Source organism: Gossypium arboreum, chromosome 13 (assembly GCF_025698485.1).
Source record: "Gossypium arboreum isolate Shixiya-1 chromosome 13, ASM2569848v2, whole genome shotgun sequence".
In the NCBI taxonomy this organism is placed as follows: domain Eukaryota; kingdom Viridiplantae; phylum Streptophyta; class Magnoliopsida; order Malvales; family Malvaceae; genus Gossypium; species Gossypium arboreum.
In genome coordinates this window covers 63,717,315-63,742,121 of record NC_069082.1, presented here as the reverse complement: position 1 = coordinate 63,742,121, position 24,807 = coordinate 63,717,315, and the positions used below count along the sequence as shown (strand labels likewise).

The 24,807-nt window shown below is 39.0% G+C and overlaps 1 non-coding gene across 1 annotated transcript; it reads left to right on the top strand.

The window, feature by feature from the left end:
* The first annotated feature begins 1,307 nt into the window (after window positions 1–1,307).
* LOC128287628 (small nucleolar RNA R71) lies at window positions 1,308–1,414 on the top strand. The gene has a single exon (XR_008278327.1). It is a non-coding gene; the product is annotated as a small nucleolar RNA R71 (small nucleolar RNA).
* Window positions 1,415–24,807: the final 23,393 nt, after the last annotated feature.

The window sequence follows — 24,807 nt, the reverse complement described above, 5'->3', positions numbered from 1 at the left end:
CTTCAATAATACCCCTAGGAAATCTTATAGTATTATCTGCTAATTGAATACTCATCCTAGTCTGTTTGGGTTTCCTGAAACCTAATTGTTTGAACATTTTGTAAGGCAAGACGTTAATATTAGCCCCCAAATCAGCTAATGCATTATTAACATCTAAACTACCAATTAAGCAAGGAATTGTAAAACTCCCTAGATCTTTAAGTTTGTTGGGTAGTTTATTCTGGAGAACAGTTGAGCAAACTGCGTTTAGCTCCACATGTAATGCCTCGTCTATCTTCCGCTTATTTGCTAAAAGCCCTTTTAAAAATTTCATTGCGTTTGCCATCTGTGATAGAGCTTCAATAAATGGTAAGTTAGTATGTAATTTTTTTAAGAGTTGAAGGAATTTACCAAATTATTCATCTGAGCGGTCTCTCCTTGTTGCGTTGGGGTATGGCACACGAGGTTTATATTCAACGTTCACTGATTTGTTTTTATTGTGATCTACCTCACCTTGACCTTTGCTTACCATAGTTTTTTGCTTCGGTTCTAGCTGAGGCTCAACAAATCCTTTTTCATCTTGAACATTAATCACGTTCAGCTATTCCCTTGGGTTAGGTTCAGTATTACTTGGCAAGCTCCCTTGTGGTCGTTCGGAGATTAGTTTGGAAAGCTGGCTTATCTGAGTTTCGAGCCCTTGGATCGATGCTTGTTGATTTTTAAGTGCTGTCTCGGTGTTCTGGAAACGAGTTTCTGACACTGATATAAACTTTAAGAGCATCTCTTCAAGGTTCGGCTTCTTTTCCTGTTGGTAGGGTGGTTGTTGGTAGCCTGAAGGTGGTTGTGGTCTTTGATTTCCTTGACTACCCCACGAGAAATTGGGGTGGTTCCTCCAACCTGCATTGTAAGTGTTACTATATGAATTGTTTTAAGGTTGAGGATTATTACCCATGTAATTTAATTGCTCGTTATTGATGTTGTGGCCATAAGGTTGGTATTCTGAATGGCTTGTTCCACCTCCACTTGCTTCGCACTGCATTACTAGGTGAACCTGTGAAGAACTAAGAAAACCATCAATCTTCTTATTTAGAAGTTCTACCTGGTTTGATAGCATAGTAATCGAATCGACATTATAAACGCCTGCTGTTTTAGTTGGTTTTGTCCTCATGACTTGCCACTGATAGTTATTTAGTGACATATTCTCTATAAACTCATAAGCATCTTCAGGTGTTTTATTATTGATGGTTTTGCTAGCAGCTGCGTCAACCATTTGCCGAGTCGAAGGATTCAGGCCATTATGGAATGCTTGAACCTGAAGCCAAAGTGGTAACCCATGGTGAGGGCACCTTCTCAGTAAGTCCTTGTATCTCTCCCATGCATCGTAAAGAGTTTCTAAGTCCATCTGCACAAACGAAGAGATATCATTACGTAATTTGGCCATTTTAGTCGGCAATAATTTTTTTAATAGAAATTTTTCGGTCATTTGTTCCCAAGTAGTGATTGACCCTCGTGGTAATGAGTTCAACCACTGTTTAGCTTTGTTCCTCAATGAAAAAAGGGAATAACCAAAGACGAATGGCATCATCAGAAACAGCATTAATTTTAAATATATCGCATAGTTCTAAGAAGTTAGCTAAATGAGCGTTGGGATCCTCATCCTGAAAACCATCAAACTGAACGAATTGCTGTATCATTTGAATAGTGTTAGGTTTTAGTTCAAAAGTATTTGTAGCTACAGTAGGTCTATCGATTCAGTTCTTGTTAAAGAAGGTTTAGCATAATCATATATAGTGCGTGGAGCAGGATTTTGATTAGCCGCAATTGCGAGGTAGCTGATTGTCTTAGTTTTAGCCATCTCTTCAGTTGGGGGTTAAGTATCGTCTTCTTGCTCGTTCTCTATGTATCTTAGGCTTCACCTTATTTCTCTTTGGTTTCTGCAAACTGTACGATTGATTTCTTCGTCAAAAAGTAGTGGTCCTGATGGGTTTCTTCTAGTCATAAACTATAAAAACCTGCCAGAAGAAAGAAAAAGAAAATTACTAAATTAGAATAAAACTAAAAATAAAATTAGATTGCAAGAAAAATAAATGGCTAAAATAATAAAAATTGAGTGTTCCTAATATTTTAGTTCTCCGGCAACGGTGCCAAAAACTTGATCGCGTGATTTCGTGATAGGTTTTAAATAATTATAATTAATCATTCTTGAAACTAACTATTATGCAATGTAGGCAAGTGTACCTATCGAAAAGTAGTATAGTTTTAGCAAGATCGGATTGTCGAACCCAAAGGAACTAAAAGTACTAGTAATGACTGTCTTTTTATTATCTAGCCTAAGAATAAAGAGGTTCTTGTTTTAACTAACTAATTATCTAAACTGAGAATTCACAGAGAATGGAATTGGGGAATTGCTTTTGGGAAAATTGATTGAATTAAGACAATACCTAAGGAAAAATCCACCTAGACTGTACTTGTTATTCTGGCTCCGAATTAGACGATTTATTCATTTAACTTGTTCCGTAGAGATCCCTAAGTTATGTTATTATCCCTATTCAAGACTAATAACATCTAATCCCTAGATTGAATAATTGAGACATTTCTCTAATTAACACCCTAGGGTTGCATTAACACCCTAACGAAATGCTACAGCGCATACCAAAACAAAATTATGCAATATCAACTCATATTTCTCTGAACAATAATCATTCAACAATCATTTAATCAAAAACATGTTATTCATACATTATCGAAGTTTAATCGAGCTTAAAACCACATACAAATTAGATTTAAACATAAGTAGCGACCTATTTATAAAGTTTTAAAACTAAGGATAAGGTATTGATACTGAATAAATAAGTATCAATATTTTCAAATAAGTATCGATGCTAAATAAAACTATCGATACCAAATCTGTATTCTTGTAAATTTGAAAACTATTCATTTGGTATAGTATCGATAGGCTAAGTAGGTATCGATACTTTTAATAATTAATGAGAAATTACAAGTTGAAATTTCATTTCAAGCCAAGTCTATATCTTAGTTTCAGACACTATCATCTATAAACTAATCAAACTTGAACATGGTATATTTCAACCTAAAAGCACTTAACCAATGTGCCATAACGCACCATCACAAACAATAATCAAATCCAACATCTAATGTTATTTTCTAACCAATTCAAACTTAACAAAACAAAGTCATATAAAGTGACAAAATGCTATAACTCAATCATCAATTACACTTTTTTTCAAAGCATTTGAACCACATATTAGCTATAAAAAGAAGCCATATATATATATATATCAATTCATAGTATCCAAAACAACTCCAACCAAAATATTATCTATTCAATACATATGTAAATATTTCAAACACTCCTATTACATGCCATAAAACAAATAGAATGATTTTCAAAGTCTACAAAAAAAAAAGAAAAAAGAAGCTAGATTATGTGATCTTCAAGTTGATCTAATTACCCTGTAACGCCCCTAACCCGTATCTATAGTCGAAATAGGGTTACGGAGTATTATTAGAGTTTACAAAATATTTATAGAAAATTCATGTCATTTAATATTCATTTCCTGAGGTTATTCATAACGTCCCTTAAATGGACCCTTAGGGCCCAAAATGAGTATTAGAATTGAGTCGGAACTAAATTAGGAACTCAGAGAATTTTTCGTGAAATATTCAAAATTTTCCAAGATGCAGGGCATACATGCCTGTGTGGTCAGGGCACGCACTCGAGTCATGAGCCATGTCTGACCCCGTGGAACCCTCTAACTTGTGCCACACGTGTAACAACCTTATTTTGGGCCTAGTCGAAACAGTGGTTTCAAGACCACGAATCTGACGTAGAAAATTTTATTTTTATTACATTTTCATAGTCTGCAATTTTACAGAATGATTTCGTGAAAATTTCGTTCAAAAATTTTGATGTTTGAGCACTCAATTTAGCAAAAAGGACTAAATTGTAAAAAGTGCAAAAATTGAGTTCTACGTGCTAAAGGTGTCTAATTGCTATAAAATTTTAAATTGAAGGTCCTTAGATGGTAATTAGACCATTTTACTTTAAGTTGGAAAAAAGTAGACATGAGGTAAGTGAATTTTAGTGTTTTGAGAAAAGGGCATTTTGGTTATTTGGTAATTAAATGAATTAAAAACCAAAAATCAAGCCAAAATTTAGTCCTCTTCATGCTTGGCCGAAATTTGCGAGAAAGACATAGCTAGGGTTTTTCCACTTTTCAAGCTTGATTGTAAGTCCGTTCCTGCCCCGTTTTTAATGCTCTTTACATTTTTGAAGTCGTTATCACCCGATCTATCTATTTCTATCGTTAATTTGAGAGATGATTGAGGTCTAGGGTTTGACCCATGTTAGATATTTGTGTATTTTGATGTCTAATGGTACATTATGCAAGTTCAATGTTAGATAAACAACTTTTACTAGGTGGTTTTTGATGAAAATGTCAAAAGGACCAATTTGGAAAAAGATTTCAAAATGTGTATAAAAGTGTGATTAAATGGAAAATGTGAGCTGTTATAAGCATAAAAGAGGTTTGGCTAGGCTTGGGTTTTGATGAAATTGAATAGATTTCATTTTAAGAGCCTAGGGACTAAAACATAAATATGTCAAAGTTTCGGGGCAAAAATGTAATTTTACCATAATATAAGTTTTGGACTAAATTGAGTAATGTGATTAATAATGAGTAAAATTTGCTATTATATGTCAAGAGAAACGAGGTTCAGACCTAGATCGGGGGAAAAACAAAGTATTTGATGATTAGGTCCATTTCCTACTATTTTTGTACCGAGGTAAGTTCTTATGTAAATAATGCATTACTTTAATTATATTTTGAATGCTTTACTATTGTATGAATTATGATCGACCATTGAGCGTGTTCGAAAAAGTTACGATAAGCATGAAATCCCAGTTGAACCTTAGGAATAGATATGATACAAATGTCATGACATTAGGGTTACCAAGGCTATGTGGAAGACCATATTTGGGATATGGCATCATTATGAGATTCCTATAAGACCATATCTGGGATATGGCATTGATATGATTTTTCGTGTAAGACCATAGCTGGGTTATTGGCATCAATATGAAATCCTATCTAAGACCATATATAACATTCCGAAATAGTCCCTAGTCAGAATAATGGTTTTGGGACCAAAAATATGACATTAAAATAATTATTTCATGGTCATTATGAAGTCTAGGATATGAAAATAAGCATGTGTTAAAGTTTCATGAAGAAATTCTATGAGTAAGGTGTCCTATTAGAAATTAGGGACCAAATTGAATAAACTATAAAACTTGGATTCTAGAAGCAATTTGTATGAAATTGCTTTGGAATATTAATTAGAGGTCCTTAAAGAGTAATTTTCCAAATTTCTAAGTTTTTGGACAAAAATGGGCATGCATGGAAAATTTTGGAAGTTTAATAAGGAAGGGCATTTTGGTCATTTGGTAATAAACTAAATAAAAAGGGAAAAATCAAGCTAAAATTAGCTCATTTTCTTCTCCATGCAGTCAAAATTCTAAGGGTCTCCATAACTAGGGTTTTCCAACATTTCAAGCCTGATAATAAGTCAATCCTAGCCACGTTTTTAATGTTCTTCGTATTTTTGAGATCCTCGTAACGTGCTCTTTCTATTTCTACCCATATTTCAAACTAGGGTTCATGTTCAAAATTTACCCATGCATGAGATGTTTGTGTTTTGATGATTTATGGAGGAATATGAGAGTTTAAAGGATAGTAAACAACTTTTACTAAGTAGTTTTTCATGGAAATGACTTAAGGGACCATTTTGTAAAAGTTGTGAAAATGGGTAGAAAAATGTGAAACGAAATAAAATGTGGGCTACTATAGGCAATAAAAATATTTGGCTAGGCTTGGGTAACTTAGAAATTTCATGAATTTCATTATACAAGCCTCAGGACTAAATTGTAAAAATGTGAAAGGTTAGGGGCAAATTGGTTATTTTTCCCGGGGGTGAGTTTTAAATCCTAAAATTAAAAATGTGAGATATTAATAATCAAATTTTATTGATATACACCCCAAGGAATCAATTTCAGAGATTGACCTTGAAAAACGAAAGGTTTTGGAATAACCGAAATACGAAATTGAAACAATTACTATGTAACACCCCGAACCCGAGACCATCGCCGGTGTCGGACATGAGGGGTTAGCAAGCCAAGTTCACTTGTTTTGCCCATCCATTGGACATTTCCAGTCAGGCTGGAAAAACTGCGTCACTGTCGGCTTAAAAATCATATCTCGAGTTTCAAAACTTGGAAACTGGTTTCGTAAATTTTCCCTGAATTTAGACTCATATATCCATCCATGGATTTATTTCTAGAATTTTTGGTCAGGCCAATTGGTACAGTTTATTAGTTAAAGTCACCCATGTTACAGGGATCGACTGCTCTGACCTTCGCGCGGTATAACTTGAATATCTCTCTGTACAGGGCTTTAATGTTGGTGCCGTTTGTTTCTAATGAAACTAGACTCAAAATGGAATCTGTACATATAAGGTATGTCTCCTAATTCTTTCTGGATAATTTATAGTAAATTTTAAAGTTGCGACAGGGAACCCAGAAACCGTTCTGGCCCTGTCTCACAATAGCTTTAATATCTCTTAACATGTAACTCCTATGACCATTTCGTTTCTTCCATATGAAAATAGACTCATCAATGTTCATTTACATAGCTGATTCACTATTTAATACCATTCCTACAAATTTTGGTGATTTTTCACATTCACGTTACTGCAGCTGGCAGCATCTGTTTTAAGGTAGGTCTTACCTATTCAGTAGTCTCCACGAACCAACTAGTCTTGCCTTACATAGGTCCACATATGATCATTTTAACCATGCCAATGGCTGATCATGTGACCAACATTCCCATTTCCAATTCATAGTCACATCATGACACCATATATATATATACAAACCGCAAATAGTTTAAGTTGATACTTCACTATTACGAGCCATTTTCGCATGGCCGTACACATATACATCATAACATATTTAAACCAACAAGGGTAGTCCTATACATGCCATTTCAAGTTAACCAAGAATTTATACCAAAATGGGGGCTTGATAGTGTGGATGACTTCGACTTCAACGATCCCGAATCCGATTGCTATCGAAATAAATCTAGAAAACCGAGAGCCAAAGCGGAGTAAGCATTTTTATGCTTAGTAAGTCTCAAGGAATATAATCAACTCTAATTACAGCAATACATTCACATAGTTAAATGCATCATTTCATTAATGCACATTCACATAATCATACTTACTTCACCATCCCAACTCTTATGTTCATACACAAATAACGGCTTCATTAAGGCCGATAACTCGTTCCATCATAGGAGCGGATATTCACACGCTCTTACTCCTAGCGCATAAAGCACACACCGCACTTACCTTGTCATTGGGAAATTTCACAAGTGCATTAGCTGAAATTTTCCAGCAAGCTTATAATTTTCAAATCACATACCTTCGAGTTTAACCGATGTCGCTACTCGCTCAATCGCCTTGGGACATAGCCCGTTATGGTAACCCGCACCAAGGCCTACGGGACTTAACCCGGATATCACGATTTGCACAAATGCCTTCGGTCTTAGCCCGGATAGAATGACTCGCACGAATGCCTTGGGTCTTAGCCGGATGTAGCCACTAGCACAATTGCCTTCGGTCTTAACCGGTTATAATTTCCAGCATAATTGTCTTCGGGCTTAGCCCGGATATCATTCAATTTCTCATGCACACATACATCAATAATCATTGGACATACATATTTATTTTCGTTACTAAGGCTCAAACACAATTATAATCACTAACATAATCGCCTTGGGACTTAGCCCGTATCATTCAATACTCATACACACATAAATCAATAATCAATACATCCATATTTCATTCCACATAATTCAAGTAAGGTCACTTCTTGAGGACTTACCTCGGATGTTGTCGAACGGCTCTTACGGCTATTCGATTACTTTTTCCTTCCCTTGTCCAATTGTGGCCCTCTTAGCTCTTGAGCTAATTCAAACAAATTCAATTTATCAAAACCTCATTGTGCTAGCTTATGGCGAATATGACAAGGAATTTAAATGGTCATATGGCCACCCTTTAGCTTGAATACACAATGGTCATGCATATTTTATACTACATCAAGCAATTCAATACAATTTATTCGAGCATCAAGGAAAAGCTAAGGCCTTCAATAGGCCACCCAAGGCCGAATATACTTGTCCATGTTGAGGCCAATTATGCACTTAATACCACACAAAACAGCATGCATTTTACTAGTTAATGCTTTGCATATTGTAGCTCAAAACTTACAATATAGCATCAAGCACTCATATGTGTGCTAGGCCGAATGTGCTTACAATTTCACAATTATTCTTCAACATCTTCTTCTTTAAACAAACTTATTCATCACTTCCTTCATAACCAAAACATCATGTGCAAACATATATATACATATATGAGCATGGTCAATTTCAAGGTGTCCATAGCCATCCAAAACACAAATTTTAACTAACACGCAAGAAGCATGAACCATGCTCATGAATGCATCATGGTCAGATATGACAATCATGCTCCTTTTCAACTTCAATCATGATAAAACAAAAGAAAGCTCAAAATCTTACTCAAGAGTAGACAATCCATCATTGCATGCATCATCATCAAGCTTCACACTTAGCATGCAATGGCTTTATCACCATAACAACTTTGGCCAAATACCATTTCCATGGCTTAACAAAGATTTGAGCCATGGCTAACATGCACATCAAGTTAGCAACCAAAACATGCATGAAACTCCTAACACAACCTCATACATACCTTAATCTTGATGCAAACTTAGCCAAATCTCCTTCTAGATCTCTTCCAAACCAAGCATGAAGCAAAAATCCTCCTTCTTCCTTAGTTTTGGCTCAAAGAAAGGATGAACAAAATTTTTTCTTTCCTTCTCTACAACTCACGGCAATGGGGGGATTACCACACTCACACACATTTTTTTTTCATTTTTTATCACCCATACACCTTTGTTTATTATTTCACCCTAATGCACCAACAAAACATGTTTCATGACATGTTTAGCCCATCCTCCTTGTCATGGCCGGCCACCACCTATAAAAGGGGAATTTGACATGCAAGTCCATTATTTTGCATGCATGCTTTAATTAGTCATCACACATTTCCTATCATACTTTCAAAGTTCATTACTAAGTCCTTTCTTGTGGAATTCACCCTTATAACACTAAATCAATCATCATAACATGTCATACATGAGCACACACATGTTATAGGCATCAAAATAAATTTTAATTATTTTATGCCTCGGTTTTGTGGTCCCGAGACCACCTTCCGACTAGGGTCAATTTTGGGCTGTCACAACTCTCCCCACTTAAGAAATTTTCGTCCCAAAAATCTTACCGTAAATAGGTTTGGATATCGCTCTTTCATAGAGTTCTCGGTCTCCCAAGTAGCTTCTTCTATCCCGTGCTTGAGCCATAACACTTTTACTAGCGGAACCCGCTTGTTTCACAACTCTTTCACTTCTCGTGATAGGATACGAATCGGTTCTTCCTCATAACTCATATTAGCTTGAATTTCAATTTCGATGGACTAATCACGTGCGATGGATCGGATCTATAGCGTCGAGCATCGAAACGTGAACGACATCGTGAACCTTTTCGAGTTCGGGGCAAAATCAAACGATATGCCACCGGATCGACTCGGTCGGATATCTCATATGGCCCAACGAACCTCGGCTCAACTTGCCCTTACGGTAGAATCGAGTATCTTTTCCAAGGCGATACCTTGAGAAACACTTTATCACCCACCGATACTCGATATCCTTACGCTTCAGTCCGCGTCGACTTCGACGATCGGAGGCTATCTTCGACTTTCACGGATTATTTTCACTTCTGCTCAAAGATCCCTAATCAAATCCACCCGAAAATCTTGCTTTCACCGAGCTCACCCAAAACAATGGTGTACGGCATTTACGACCGCACAAGGCCTCGTAGGGTGCCATCTTAATACTTGATTGAAAGTCGTTGTTGTAAGCGAATTCAATCAACGGCAAATACCGCTCCCATAAACCACTAAACTCGAGGACGCAACATCTTAACATATCCTCAAGTATCCGAATTATCCGCCGGATTGACCATCCGTTTGGGGTGAAAGGCGGTGCTGAAATGCAACTTGGTACCCAAAGCTTCTTGCAACTTTTTCCAAAATCGCGAGGTAAATCTCGGATCTCTATTCGACACGATGGAAATAGGCACCCGTGTAATCTCACAACCGAGAAACGTATAATTCAGCTAATTTGTCAATTGAAAAATCCGTGACGACGGGACAAAGTGGGCCGACTTAGTCAATCGATCTACCACGACCCAAACCGCATCCTTCTTACTTGTCGACGATGGCGGTCGGATACAAAGTCCATTGTGACTCGATCCCATTTCCACTCGGGTATCGTGATTGGTGAAGTAATCCTCAAGGCACCGATGTTCCGCTTTCACTTGTTGACATATTAAACATCTCAAACAAAGTCGGAGATGTCTCGCTTCATACCATGCCACCAAAACCGACGTTTCAAATCATTGTACATCTTCAGACTCCGGGTGGATTGCCATTCGGCTACAATGGGCTTCATTCAAATTATCGAAATGAGTTCAATTCTTTGGAACACATAGACGACTTTTGAACCTCAAACAATCGTCATCGGCGTGGCTATCGTTGAGAAGCCTTTAACAAATCGTCGGTAATAACCGGCAAGCCCCAAAAAGCTCGAACCTCAAGAATATTTCTGAGGCTTCCAATTAAGTATGGCTGAAATTTTATTCGGTCGACTCGAATACCCGATGCAGATACCACATGACCCAAGAAGCTAACCTCTCTTAACCGTAACTCACACTTGCTTGAACTTAGCATATAATTGCTTATCCAAGAAAATTTGCAAGACTAACCGCAGTGTTCAAGATGTTCGGTCTCATTTCTTGAATAGACCAAGATGTCATCAATGAACACGACTACTTAATCGATCCAAATATGGTCTAAAGATCCGATTCATTAAATCCATAAATACCGTAGGGCATTAGTGAGCCCAAACGGCATCACTAGGAACTCATAGTGACCATATCTCGCTCAAGGCGCCTTGGGTACGTCTCAATCTCGGATTTGCAATTGATAATAGCCCGATCTCAAATCTATTTTCGAGAACACCGAGGCTCCCTTTAGTTGATCGAACAAGTCATCGATACGTGGCAACGGATATTTGTTCTTTATTGTCGCTTTATTAAGTCGACGATAATCGATGCACAACCGCATGGTTCCATCCTTCTTTTCACGAACAACACCGGCGCACCCAAGGCGAAAAACTCAAGCGAGCAAAACCTCTATCCACCAATTCTTGCAATCGAGCTTCCAACTCCTTTAATTCCGTTGGTGCCATACGATACGGAGCTATCGAAATTGGAGTGGTACCGTACCAATTCGATGCCAAATTCTATTTCCGAACAGTGGTAAACCCGCAATTCTTCAGGAAAACATCCGGTATTCACAAACCACGGGCACAGATTCGGGTTTCTTTTCGATTCCTTGTCATCGAGCACGTCGCAAGGTACGCTTCGCACTCTTTTCTTACATATTTTCGGGCCAACATTGCGATATTACAACGGCAACCCTTTAAGTCCGTAGACTTAACCCGAATTATCTCGTTATTCGCGCACCTCAAATCGATAGTCTTGCTTTTGCAATTTACGACCGCGTCGTGCATGGTCAACCCATCCAAACCAAGAATAACGTCAATTCATCGAACGGCAAAAGCATCAAGTCCGCCGGAAACAAGAACCTCGGAACACTAGGGGACTTTTCTTGCACACTTTGTTGACAAGCACGTAATGACCCAAGGGTTTGACACCAATTACAAACTCAAGAGACTCAATAGGCAAAGTCTTCTGGATGCTAAGGTTTCACATATATAAGATTGAGTAGAACCAGGGGTCAATCAAAGCAATCACATTAGTATTGAAAAGAGTGAAAGCACGGTAATGACATCCGGAGAGGCAAGATCCTCGCGTGCGGCGTATGGCATAAGTCCTCGCAGGAGCACGAGCCTCGGATCGATGGTAGCATCTCTAGATCCTCTCGACCACCACCGACATTGCCCATATTTCTAGGTGGCCTACCTCAAGCAAAGGTAGCACCCGAGTTTCCACTCGACTCACATTCTGCTCAAGCATCCTCGGCAATCCTTCCTAAAGTGGTCGGCCGATCCACACTTATAGCGTGAGCGATCACGAAACCAACAGCTCCCGAATGCCATTTGCCACAATGTTGACACTCCGCCTCTCTCGCAATCATTTCCACCATCAGCGATCGAAGTGACTCGTGTGGTCACAGGGGGTCGATCGCGTCCTCGTCTAGAAAAGCCCAAAGCGCCTCTAGACCGGTTCACATCATCTCGAAATCTCTTCAGTGCCTGTTGAAGAGACTTTCCCGAGGACCTCTTCGAATTCTCCGGTTCCCACATCGCTTTTTGTTTCTCCTTTCTAAGCTCTTCGACTTTACAAGCTCGCTCAACAAGTACTACGATCTCTCGTATTTCGAGAATGCCAACGAACATCCTTATATCATCATTCAGCCCATCCTCGAGCGTTTACACATAATAGCTTCGGACGAAATGCATTCTCGCGTATCGGCTAAGCCTCACAAATTTTCGTTCATAGTCGGTAACCGACATAGAACCTTGCTTAAGATCAAGAAATTCCCTTCGCTTTTGGTCGATGAATCTCGATCGATATACTTTTTTTTTTCGAACTTGGTTTGAAAGAATTCCCAAGTCACTTGCTCTCTAGGTACCAAAGAAGTCGAGTACTCCACCAATAGTAGGTGGAATCACGTAGCAAGGAGATGGTACACTTTAAGCACTCATCGGTGTACAAGATAGCTCATCGAGCACCGGATAGTGTTGTCCAACCCAAATTCAGCTCGTTCGGCATCATCATCATCCGTAGCTTTAAATTCAGTGGCCCCATGTTTTCGAATCCTATCGATCGGGGCTTACTTGACCTTATTTGGTCATTCGGAGGTATTGTAGGTGCGGGGTTGCATTTGTCGGGAATGGAGGTTGTGGGACAGCCGTGTTAGTTCGAATGTATTGATTAAACCATTCGCTCATCACACTATAAAAGGCTTGCCTAGCCTCATCATTCGGATTGCTGGCCATAGGTTGAGAGTCCGCGGCGCTGTCCCTTGTCGGGAGCAGCGCCACACTCTCCACATCATCAGCTATTGCTCGGTTGGGATCGGGATCCATTGCTATAAACAAACTCAAAGTCAAATTGTCGAAATCACCACACTATCGATTCATCATTTAATGGCATGTATAGCTAGACCCCAAACACCTCACGGTAGTCCTAGAATCGACTAAACCGTGGCTCGATACCAATAAAATTGTAACACCCGAACCCGAGACCATCGCCGTGTCGGACACGAGGGTTAGCAAGCCAAGTTCACTTGTTTTGCCCATCCATTGGACATTTCCAGTCAGGCTGGAAAAACTGCGTCACTGTCGCCTTAAAAATCATATCTCGAGTTTCAAAACTCGGAAACTGGTTTCGTAAATTTTACATGAATTTAGACTCATATATCCATCCATGGATTTATTTCTAGAATTTTTGGTTTGGCCAATTGGTACAGTTTATTAGTTAAAGTCACCCATGTTACAGGGATCGACTGCTCTGACCTTCGCGCGGTATAACTTGAATATCTCTCTGCACAGGGCTTTAATGCTGGTGCCGTTTGTTTCTAATGAAACTAGACTCAAAATGGAATCTGTACATATAAGGTATGTCTCCTAATTCTTTTTGGATAATTTATAGTAAATTTTTAAAGTTGCGACAGGGAACCCAGAAACCGTTCTGGCCCTGTCTCACAATAGCTTTAATATCTCTTAACATGTAACTCCTATGACCATTTCGTTTCTTCCATATGAAAATAGACTCATCAATGTTCATTTACATAGCTGATTCACTATTTAATACCATTCCTACAAATTTTGGTGATTTTTCACATTCACGTTACTGCAGCTGGCAGCATCTGTTTTAAGGTAGGTCTTACCTATTTTGTAGTCTCCATGAACCAACTAGTCTTGCCTTACATAGGTCCACATATGATCATTTTAACCATGCCAATGTCTGATCATGTGACCAACATTCCCATTTCCAATTCATAGTCACATCATGACACCATATATATATATACAAACCGCAAATAGTTTAAGTTGATACTTCACTATTACGAGCCATTTTCGCATGGCCGTACACATATACATCATAACATATTTAAACCAACAAGGGTAGTCCTATACATGCCATTTCAAGTTCAACCAAGAATTTATACCAAAATGGGGCTTGATAGTGTGGATGACTTCGACTTCAACGATCCCGAATCCGATTGCTATCGAGCGAAATCTAGAAAACCGAGAGCCAAAGCAATGAGTAAGCATTTTATGCTTAGTAAGTCTCAAGGAATATAATCAACTCTAATTACAGCAATACATTCACATAGTTAAATGCATCATTTCATTAATGCACATTCACATAATCATACTTACTTCACCATCCCAACTCTTATGTTCATACACAAATAACGGCTTCATTAAGGCCGATAACTCGTTCTATCATAGGAGCGGATATTCACACGCTCTTACTCCTAGCGCAAAGCACACACCGCACTTACCTTGTCATTGGGAAATTTCACAAGTGCATTAGCTGAAATTTTCCAGCAAGCTTATAATTTTCAAATCACATACCTTCGAGTTTAACCGGATGTCGCTACTCGATCAATCGCCTTGGGACATAGCCGGTTATGGTAACCCGCACCAAGGCCTCACGGACTTAACCCGGATATCACGATTTGCACAAATGCCTTGGTCTTAGCCGGATAGAATGACTTCATACGAATGCCTTGGTCTTAGCCCGGATGTAGCCACTAGCACAATTGCCTTGGTCTTAACCCGGTTATAATTTCCAGCATAATTGTCTTGAGGCTTAGCCCGGATATCATTCAATTTCTCATGCACACATACATCAATAATCATTGGACATACATATTTATTTTCGTTACTAAGGCTCAAACACAATTATAATCACTAACATAATCGCCTTGGGACTTAGCCCGGTATCATTCAATACTCATACACACATAAATCAATAATCAATACATCCATATTTCATTCCACATAATTCAAGTAAGGTCACTTCTTGAGGACTTACCTCGGATGTTGTCGAACGGCTCTTACGGCTATTCGATTACTTTTCCTTCCCTTGTCCAATTGTGGCCCTCTTAGCTCTTGAGCTAATTCAAACAAATTCAATTTATCAAAACCTCATTGTGCTAGCTTATGGCCGAATATGACAAGGAATTTAAATGGTCATATGGCCACCCTTTAGCTTGAATACACAATGGTCATGCATATTTTATACTACATCAAGCAATTCAATACAATTTATTCGAGCATCAAGGAAAAGCTAAGGCCTTCAATAGGCTACCCAAGGCCGAATATACTTGTCCATGTTGAGGCCAATTATGCACTTAATACCACACAAAAACAGCATGCATTTTACTAGTTAATGCTTTGCATATTGTAGCTCAAAACTTACAATATAGCATCAAGCACTCATATGTGTGCTAGGCCGAATGTGCTTACAATTTCACAATTATTCTTCAACATCTTCTTCTTTAAACAAACTTATTCATCACTTCCTTCATAACCAAAACATCATGTGCAAACATATATATACATATATGAGCATGGCCGAATTTCAAGGTGTCCATAGCCATCCAAAACACAAATTTTAACTAACATGCAAGAAGCATGAACCATGCTCATGAATGCATCATGGCGAATATGACAATCATGCTCCTTTTCAACTTCAATCATGATAAAACAAAAGAAAGCTCAAAATCTTACTCAAGAGTAGACAATCCATCATTGCATGCATCATCATCAAGCTTCACACTTAGCATGCAATGGCTTTATCACCATAACAACTTTGGCCAAATACCATTTCCATGGCTTAACAAAGATTTGAGCCATGGCTAACATGCACATCAAGTTAGCAACCAAAACATGCATGAAACTCCTAACACAACCTCATACATACCTTAATCTTGATGCAAACTTAGCCAAATCTCCTTCTAGATCTCTTCCAAACCAAGCATGAAGCAAAAATCCTCCTTCTTCCTTAGTTTTGGCTCAAAGAAAGGATGAACAAAATTTTTTCTTTCCTTCTCTACAACTCACGGCAATGGGGGATTACCACACTCACACACATTTTTTTTTCATTTTTTATCACCCATACACCTTTGTTTATTATTTCACCCTAATGCACCAACAAAACATGTTTCATGACATGTTTAGCCCATCCTCCTTGTCATGGCCGGCCACCACCTATAAAAGGGGAATTTGACATGCAAGTCCATTATTTTGCATGCATGCTTTAATTAGTCATCACACATTTCCTATCATACTTTCAAAGTTCATTACTAAGTCCTTTCTTGTGGAATTCACCCTTATAACACTAAATCAATCATCATAAAATGTCATACATGAGCACACACATGTTATAGGCATCAAAATAAATTTTTAATTATTTTTATGCCTCGGTTTTATGGTCCCGAGACCACCTTCCGACTAGGGTCAATTTTGGGCTGTCACATACTAGGTAAGTTTGTATAACCCGAAGTAAACTCTTAATATACTTAAATATGTATGTTCTTGAATGTATGAAAATTCAGATATTCATTGCATGATAATTCATGAAAGGTGCTTGTGTAAAAGAAAGATGATAAATGTCTCGGTTGAAATAGAAAAAGGGAAATCCGATGGGTAAACTATGGCTTACATGACATGAGATCCTGCATGTGTTGTAGAAAAGGATTTAGCCCGGAGTTGTAAACTAATGATCTCAAATAGAAATGATCTAGCCCAGATGGGTGTTCCTTGAGTGATCGAGCCTCCTGAAGAATGTGGTGCATTAAGGATTTAACCTCGACGGGTAATCTGATTGAGGACTAAATTTAGCCTAGACTGGCAATCTGATCCAAGCTTATGAGAGCAACTGCCGTTAAAGGGGATTTATCTTGGACTGGTAATCCGAACATTGCTCTACAATTTATTACTACGGGGGATTTAGCCTAGACTGGTAATCCCACTGTAAGATAAAAGGTTCACGGGAGTGTGTGACAGCCCTAAAGTGACCCCAGTCGAAAAGCGGTTTCGGGATCACTAAACCGAGTCACCAAATTATTTGAATGTGATATTTATGGTCTAAAATATGTGAATATGAATGTGCGAAAATTTTAAGCTTCGATTTAGTAAATTGCATGTGAATTTAGTCAAAAGGACTTGTGTGACACTTTTGAAATGTGATAGGCTAATCTACAAGGATCTAATAGTGCATGTAATCAAAAGGGAGGACTTGCACGTCAATTTTCCCCCCCTAATATGTAGTGGCCGGCCATGAGCATGGGTGGACAATGTGTTATGGCTAAAAAGAAACATGTCATAGACATGTTGGCTTAATGCATTATGTAAGGAAAAATAAAATAATGAGCATGGTAATTAAATAATGAAAGGGAGGAGTGATGAAAAAAAAAATGGTCTCATCCATGCCCCCATTGCCGTGAGTTGAAGGAGAGAAAAACAAAAAAACAAGTGTTCATCCTTTGGTTCATCCTTGGCCGAATAGAGGAAAGAAAGGAAGGGGAGGAGCTTGAGAAAATCGGCTATGGTGATTTGCTAGACTAAGGTATGTTTGATGTTGTCCATGATATGCATGCATGTTTTAGTTGTTAGCTTGAGTTCTACCTAGCCCATGGTCTAAATCTTGCTATGTGATGAAGATGATACTCGACCATGGATGCATCATTCTTGCTTGGTGTTGATGTCATTTACATGCTAAAAATGAAGCTTTGTAATGATGCATGTGAAGGTGGATTGATGACTCTTAAATCTTCTTTTTAGCATTTTCTTTGAGTGAGACATTAAGTTCTTTGTTTAACCATGACCAAAATCGAAATGGTATGGTGTTGTGATGCATTCGGCCACGGTAGAAAGTAGAGGAAAAATATGGTTGTTGTTAGATGAAGTAGAGTCTAACAAATGAGCACATATGTGCATTAGTTGCTAGATGGAGAAGAATCGGCTAGCAAGTTATGTGCTAAGGCTGAATATAATTTTGTATATTAATGGGTAATGCATGTGTTGAATTAATGGAAAGGGAGAGGATGCTTTAATAGTGTATATATGTGTATTAGCCAAGTTTTGAACTTGAAACAAATGGTGTTTAGTCAATACAAGTGACCATACTTGTAGAATGTATTAAGTGTTGCAATCGGCCTTAGCATAGATGTGTATGTTCGCCACATGAATGAGTACATGAGTTGATGTGTATGTTCGCCATAGGTAGCCTATTGATGGCTTTAGCTTGACTTAGAAAATTCAGCTAAGGGAAATATTAGCTAGTATGTTGAATTCGATTCGTGATTTCGTATATATGTGACTCTAATGTCTAATGTATATATGGGCTAAGTACCTTGAGCTTCTCTTTGATGTTCGAATGAATTGTATTAAATTGCTTGATGTGATTAAAATGCGTATGATCATTGTGTATTTGAGCTAAAAGGTGGCCATATGACCTATCAAACTCCTTGTCATATTCGCCATGAGCTAGCAAAATGAGACTTTAATAAGTTAAATTTGTTTGAATTAGCTCAAGAGCTTAGGGGACCACAGTTGGATAAGGGAAAGGAAAAGTGATCGAATAGCCGTGAAGCCGCTCGACAACATCCGAGGTAAGTTTTCGAGTAATGGAACTTAGATTATGATTTGATTAGATCACGCTTAAGCAAATCAAAATCATGCTCTTTGTGTGTGGCTAATGAGCCGATATTGCAAGTGTGATAAGTGCCTCGTGTTAGAGTTTTGCTAACGAAAATGAAATACTGAATGTGTCATGATTTATTGATAAATGTGCATGGTTATTCGAATGATGTCCGGCTAAGTCCCAAGGCTTTGTGCTAAGTGACTAAATCCGGACTAAGATCCAAGGCATTTGTGCGAGTTACTAATTCGGGCTAAGCCAAGGCATTGTGCGAGTTATTAAATCCGGGTTAAGTCCCAAGGCATTTGTGCGAAGTTACTATAACCGGCTATGTCCCGAAGGCATTTGAATGAGTAGCTATATCCGGTTAAACTCCGAAGGTACGTGATTAAGGAATGAATGATCTTGCTGTAAAAATTTCAGTTAATACGCTTGTGAAATCCCAACAATGAGGTATGTTTCGTATGTGCTTTGAATTAGTCGAGCCCTTACAAATAAGTATTCGCTTAGTTGATAAATGAGCTACCAGCCTTTGGCTAAGTTGATCTTTGTGCATGAATATAAGGGTTGGTATGTGAAGTAAGTATGATATGGAGAATTTGTGCATATGAAATTATCTGTTTAGCTACATGAATGCTATACTTTGGTTGTGTCTAAATTCATGACTCAAACTTACTAAGCATTAAATGCTTACTCCATTTCTTTGGTTCTCTGTTTTATAGATTTTGGTTCTTTAGCTATCGGACTTGGGATTTTTGAAGTCGAAGTCGCCCACACTATCAAAGCTCTTTTTGGTATATTTTTGGTTGAACTTTGAAATGGCATGTATAGGACTACCCTTTTGTTGTAGGTCATGTACCTTTCGGTTTTGTGTAAATTTGGATAGCCATGCGAAAATGGCTTAAGTATACTTTGGGCATGGTATTATAATCATTGTATGTTGTTCATTAAGAGGCATGGAAATGTTTGGAAACGATTAGCCATTGGGATGGTTAATCATGATCATATTTTGTGCTATTTATGTTAAAAGGCTAGTTGAATCATGGAAACTATGAAATAGGTAAAGCCTACCTTAAAGACAGATGCTGACAGCTGCAGTGACATGGATGTGAAAAATCACTAAAAATAGTAGGAATGGAATTAAATAGTGAATAAATTTTGTAAATGAACCTTGACGAGTCTATTTTCATAGGAGAGTAACGAAACGATCATATGAACAGTATGTCAAGAGATATTTAAGTTTTCATGAGACAGGGCTAGAACGGTTTCTGGAGTCCCTGTTCCGACTTTGGAAATTCATTATAAATTGACCAGAGATAATTAGAAGTCATGCCATATATGTAGAGATTAATTTTCGAGTCTAGTTTTTGTAGAAACAAACGACATTAGTATTGAAGCCCTGTACAGGGAGATATCCAAGTCGTAATGCACAAAGGTCAGTGTAGTCGATCCCTGTAACATGGGGGAATTTAACTAATAAACTCTACTAATTGGCCCGACCAAAAATTCTAGAAAAAATATTTGTAGATGCATATATGAGTCTAGTTTCAGGAAAAAATCACAAAACTGATTTTTGAGTTGTGGAACTCAAGATATGATTTTTAAGGTGACAGTGACACAGTTAGCCGGCTGTCTGGAAATTTTTAAAATGAACTGCAAGTAAGTGGATTAAGCCCGTTAACCCCTCGTGTCCGACTCCTAAGAACGGTCTCGGGTATGGGGTGTTACAGTTTTATTGGTATCGAGCTACGGTTTAGTCGATTCTAGGACTACCGTAATGCGTTGGGTTTAGCTATACATGCCATTTTATGTGATTATTTGATAGTGTGGTGATTTCGACATTTGCAAATATGTTTATTTATAGTAATGGATCCCGATCCCGACCGAAGCGGTAGTGATGATCTTGAGAGTGTAGCGCTGCTCCCTGACAAGGGACAAGTGCCGACTCTCAACCTATTGCTAGCAATCCAAATGATGAGGCTAGGCAAGCTTTTTATAGCGTGATGAATGATTGGTTCAACCAATACATTCGAACTAATACGGCTGTTCCACAACCTCCATTCCCGACAAACACAACCCCCGCACCTACGATACCTCCGTAGCTGACCAAATAAGGTCAAATAAGCCCCAGCTTGATGAATCCGAAAACACAGTGGCTATGAATTTAAGGCTACGGATAGCGATGATGCCGAGCAAGCTGAATTTTGGTTGGACAACACTATCCGGGTACTAGATGAACTATCTTGCACACCCGATGAGTGCCTAAAGTGTACTATCTCCTTGCTACGTGATTCTTCCTACTATTGGTGGAACACGTTGACTTCTGTCATGCCCAGAGAGCAAGTAACTTAGGAGTTCTTCCAAACCGAGTTTCGAAAGAAGTATATCAGTCAAAGATTCATTGACAAAAAATGGAAGGAATTTCTTGAACTCAAACAAGGTTCCATGTCGGTTACCGACTATGAACGGAAATTTGTGAGGCTTAGCCGGTACGCACGAGAATGCATTTCCACAGAAGCCGTAATGTGTAAACGTTTTGAGGATGGACTAAATGATGATATAAAGCTGTGTGTTGGCATCATGGAAATCTGAGAATTTGTGGTACTTGTTGAGCGAGCTTGCAAAGCCGAGGAGCTCAAGATGGAGAAAAGAAAAGGCGATATGGGAGCAAGGAGTTTCAGAAGAGGTCTTGGGAAGCCCTTCCCACATCATCGAAGAAATTTAGAGATGGCTTAGGCCGATCTAGAGACACTACGGGCCTTTCTAGACGAGATCGCGATCGACCCCGTGAGCACACGAGTCACTTCGATCGCCGATGTTGGAAATGACCGTCGAGACAGGCGAATGCCGATATTGTGGTAAATGGCATTCGGGAGTTGTAGGTTCCATGACGCTCCTGTTATAAGTCTTGGTCACCGACCACTTTATCAAAGATTACCCGAGGTGGTCCGAGCAGAATGCAAATCGAGTGGGAAACCGGGTGCTACCAACGCCGGTAGACCATCTAGAAATACGGGCAATGCTAGTGGTGGTCGAGAGGATCTAGAGATGTTTGCGACCAGATCCGAGGCTCGTGCTCTCGCTAGGGCTTATGCACACGCGCACGCCGAGGATGCTTCCTCGCCGATGTTATTACCGTACTTTTAGTCTCTTTGATACTAATGTGATTGCTTTGATTGACCCCGGTTCTACTCATTCTTATATATGCGAAACCTTAGCATCCAAGAAGACTTTACCTATTGAGTCTCATCGAGTTCGTAATTCGGTGTCAAATCCCTTGGGTCATTACGTGCTTGTCAACAAAGTGTGTAAGAAATGTCCCTAGTACTTGAGGTTCCTGCTTTCCGCGGACTTGATGCTATTGCCGTTTGATGAATTTGATGTTATCCTCGGTTTAGATTGGTTGACCGTGCATGATGCGGTTGTGAATTGCAAAAGCAAGACTATTGATTTGAGATGCACAAATAACGAGATAATCCGGGTTGAGTCTACGGACTTAAAGGGGTTGCCAGCTGTAATATCAGCAATGTTGGCCCAGAAATATGTAAGAAAGGGGTGCGAAGCATACCTTACGTATGTACTTGATGACAAGGAATTGGAAAAGAAACCCGAATCTATGCCGGTGGTTTGTGAATACCCGGATGTTTTTCCCGAAGAATTATCGGGTTTACCACCTGTTCGGGAAGTAGAGTTTGGTATTGAGCTTGTACCTGGGACTACGCCAATTTCGATAGCTCCGTATCGTATGGCACCAACCGAGTTAAAAGAATTGAAAGCTCAGTTTCAAGAGTTGACGGATAGAGGTTTCGCTCGACCAAGTTTCTCACCTTGGGGTACACCAGTATTGTTTGTGAAAAAGAAGGACAGAACCATGAGGATGTGCATTGACTATCGTCAGCTGAATAAAGTGATGATAAAGAATAAATATCCGTTACGCGCATTGATGATTTGTTTGATCAACTAAAGGGAGCCTCGAGTTTTCAAAGATAGATTTGAGATCGGGTATTACCGATTCATGAATTCGAGATTCGGATATACCCAAAACCGCTTTCGAATCGAGATACTGCCACTCACTAATTCTTAGTGATGCCGTTTGGGCTCACTAATGCCCTACGGTATTTATGGATTTGATGAATCGGATCTTGAGACGATATTTGGACCGGTTCGTAGTTGTGTTCATTGACGACATCTTGGTCTATTCAAGAGATGAGACCGTATATGCCGAGCACCGAGATTAGTATTGCAAATTTTACGGATAAGCAATTATATGTTAAGTTCAAGAAGTGTGAGTTTTGGTTAAGAGAGGTTAGCTTCTTGGGTCATGTGGTATCCGCACGGTATTCGAGTTGACCCGAGCAAAATTTCAGCCATACTTAACCGGAAGCCTCCGAGAAATATTCTTGAGGTTCGGAGCTTTTTGGGACTTGCTTACTACCGACGGTTTGTAGAAGGTTTCTCGATGATAGCCACACCCATGACGGCTACTTCAAAAGATGTTAAGTTCGAATGGACGGAAAAATGTCGAAAAGTTTTGATCAATCAAAACTTATTTAATCAAGCTCAATTTTAGTGCAAACCGAATCGGGCAAAGAGTTTGTCATCTATAGTGACGCCTCCCTACTTGGGTTAGGTTGCGATTGATGCAAGAAGGTCGAGTTGTGGCCTATGCGTCCGAGACAATTAAAGCCACATGAGAAAAATTATCCGACTCATGATCTCGAATTAGCTGCCATCGTATTTACTTTGAAAATATGGCGACATTCTTTATTTGGCGAGAAGTGCCATGTGTATTCGGATCACAAAAGTCTCAAATATTTGATGACTCAAAGAGACTTAAATCTGCGACAAAGACGTTGGCTCGAGCTGTTAAAGGATTATGAGCTTGTCATTGACTATCACCCGGGAAAGGCTAATGTGGTTGCGGATGCCTTAAGTCGTAAATCACTGTTCGCTTTACGAGCGATGAATGTACACTTGTCTGTTCTACCCGACAATGTGTTAGTAGCTGAATTAAAAGCCAAACCATTATTGATTCATCAAATTCATGAGGCTCAGAAAGTCGATGATGAATTGGTTGCAAAACGGGCTGAATGTGTTCCGACTGTGGAATCAGAGTTTCAAGTTGATGATGACGATTGTTTGAGATTCAGAAATAGTTTGTGTATTCCAAGAAATTCAGAACTTATTTCAATAATTCTGAACGAAGCTCATTGTAGCCGAATGTCAGTCCACCCGGGGAGTACGAAAATGTACAACGACCTAAGACGTCAGTTTTGGTGGTATGGTATGAAACGAGACATTTCCGATTTTGTTTCGAAGTGTTTAATATGTCAGCAAGTGAAGGCGGAACATCAAGTGCCTACGGGTTTACTCCAACCGATCATGATACCTGAATGGAAATGGGATTGAGTAACGATGGATTTTGTATCTGGGTTGCTAGTGTCGGCAAGTAAGAAAGATGCGATATGGGTCGTTGTTGATAGATTGACTAAGTCGGCTCACTTTATCCCCGTACGCACGGATTTTTCAATGGATAAACTAGCTGAATTGTATGTTTCTCTGATTGTGAGATTACATGGGGTACCTATTTCTATCGTGTCGGATAGAGATCCGAGATTCACCTCACGATTTTGGAAGAAATTGCAAGAAGCTTTGGGTACCAAGTTGTATTTCAGCACCGCCTTTCACCCCCAAACCGATGGTCAATCCGAGCGGATAATTCAGATACTTGAGGATATGTTGAGATGTTACATCCTCGAGTTCAGTGGTTCATGGGAACGGTATTTACCTTTGATTGAATTCGCTTACAACAATAGTTTTCAATCAAGTATTAAGATGGCACCTTACGAGGCTTTGTACGGGCGTAAATGCCGTACGCCATTGTTTTGGACCGAGCTCGGTGAGAGTAAAATTTTCG